Here is a 2,500-nt window from a genome sequence, read left to right on the forward strand (position 1 = left end):
ATCTAACGCTCTGGCGTGCGCAGAATGTACCCCAAATGGATTCCCGATGCTGTGCTTGCTCTTTATATCTTAAATTTTCCATTTGCGATTCCATGTTTTATTCCCAGCTGTCAATAGGCCGTCCAGACATTTATCTCGTTTCCAAGCTGCCAGGAAGTTCAAGAACTAATTGCTTCTGCAGGAATTCCATTTCAGTGTTGAGCGAGTATCGTACACAAATTTCGGATGAATAAATATTTCAGAACGGTTCACACCGTTCAAGCTAGCAAACATGTGAGTTCACGCTATTTCAGTGTTCAAACTGCTGTACACAAATAACTGTTAGATAAAGTGTATCTGTGGAGAAGTTGCTTTTGATATGTTACAGATAAATTGCAGTGGAAAAATTCCACGAATCGCTCTTATATATGTCCAGATGAATATTGTTATTGTTATTATTATTTTTACGTCAACGAGTTTTGGTGTTTAAGGAGAAGTTGCCACTTGAATATAAGGATTTTACGACGTTGGAAAGCTGTGGGAACAGATTCGATGGAAAGGACGAAAAATTAAACAGAAATCACTGCAACTTAATAGCCGAAGGAACTGCAAATAACCTAAGGGACCGCCTAAGTGCCTCACATTTTCGGGAATGTTAATGTATATTAGAGTTAGAAATATGGTAAAGTTTTGAGCTATTAAAAGTCATTTTTTATTTTATTTAACAATTTCTATTATTTTTATTTTCATGTGGCAATTGCAATGAGTCTTCTAGTTACAAACTTGTCCAGTTTTAATTTCATGTAATGATAGAGTGAAAAAAAATTTTTGTTTTTTTAATCGATGTTCTGAAAGTAAAGTTGAACACCCTGGGACTGAAGACCAAGAATTAAATCGAACCTCCCCCCGTCAAATACGTGATAGATCAACCTCATAACCTAGAGAGAGAGAGAGAGAGAGAGAGAGAGAGAACAGTCATTCTCTGCTTCGTACCACCACCTCGCTACACTCTAGGAAGCTGCTGTTGGGTCCGGTCACCTGATCGATCGGATATGTGTTTACTTATGAAGACCGATGGCCTCAGGCCACTTCGCTTCGCATCCCGTCAACGTATGAATATTAGAGTTTGTTTACATTTGCATGTGGGTTCGGAAATGGGCACTGCTGCTTGTCTGGGAACACGAGGATAGGAGGGGGCGCTGGGGAGGGGGGGGGGTCCAGGTCGGAGCTACGAGTCTCGTCACTGTCTTTCTTTAAGTGATTTCTTATACTATAACTTATGACGGATACTGAGAACATGTATGACCTGCAAACACCTTCTGGATCCAACCCCCCAAAGTGAAAAAAGAATATAAATATACCCTATATGTATATTGACGGATACTGAAAACATGTATGAACTGCAAACACCTTCTGGATCCAACCCCAAAGGGAAAAAAGAATATAAATATACCTATATGTATATATATATATATATATATATATATATATATATATATATATATATATATATATATATAATATATATATGTATAATACATACATAAATATACATTTACATATATATACACACTTTCATTCTAATACAAGAAAACATCATTACCTTCGAACATGTTTCTAAAGTCTAAAAAGCTAATATTTTACATATACTGCAGTCCAACATTCACCCGCAATGTAAAACACTAGAACAGAAATTACAAATCATTATCTAGAAGGAAAGAAGTAAGGAAAAGATATTAAATGAAATTACTTACAAGTAATGTCAGAAGACATCTGAATCTCCCAATATCCACTTGACTTCTAGGGCACAATGGACTCCCATCAAGATGTCGAACAGAGCCAGAAGGGCATCAGTCAATCTCCAATAGGGGATACGCAGAACTAGAGCCTGATTACTTCCATGGATGAGGGTAGTTTATCTTGAGAAAGGTATGCGTATGAAGCTGTCGAAATGCATAGTGTGCGGACTCTGAAATGATATAGGTACCTTATCAATAACGCCCGAAATAATAATAATAATAATAATAATAATAATAATAACAGAATAAGTAACTTTGCTTACGGTTAATGGCAGATAGCAAGATGAATGGTTAGAAAGAGAATTGTTAGCCTTTGGCACTGTCATTGTAGAAGACAGGCGTATTTGGACAAAGGACCCTTAATTACTGTCACGATAGATGGAAAATCCGCTGAGTATTAAAATAAATTACACAGCTTAACTCGCGTATATCATAACGACCGCACTGAAAACGCAAACTTGATTCAAAGAATGTGTCCCACAGAATCTAGGTGAGTGACACTACGACGCTGAAAGGATAACAATTTTTATTCGCATTACTGAAGGTGAAACAATGCCCAACGGGATATTGGTATTGATTAAATATATATGTTAAAAATTTAAAATCAGACTCGAAAACAATTTTCAATATATGATATGCCAATAAAATTATCATATGTTATACACAATCATTCAGATCATTTAACATTACGATCTTGGTAAGTCATTGAGCTCAGGTACCTG

The 2,500-nt window shown here is 36.2% G+C and overlaps 1 protein-coding gene across 1 annotated transcript in view; it reads right to left on the minus strand.

The window, feature by feature from the left end:
• Positions 1–2,500, minus strand: part of LOC136841773 (cuticle protein 19-like) — a 414,507-nt gene that overhangs the window by 141,342 nt on the left and 270,665 nt on the right. The window contains exon 10 of the transcript XR_010854140.1: positions 1,734–1,948. The gene's annotated coding sequence lies outside the window, so the exon portion shown is untranslated. The remainder of the gene's footprint in view (positions 1–1,733; positions 1,949–2,500) is intronic.

This window comes from Macrobrachium rosenbergii, chromosome 1, assembly GCF_040412425.1.
Source record: "Macrobrachium rosenbergii isolate ZJJX-2024 chromosome 1, ASM4041242v1, whole genome shotgun sequence".
NCBI classification, from domain to species: Eukaryota; Metazoa; Arthropoda; class Malacostraca; order Decapoda; family Palaemonidae; genus Macrobrachium; species Macrobrachium rosenbergii.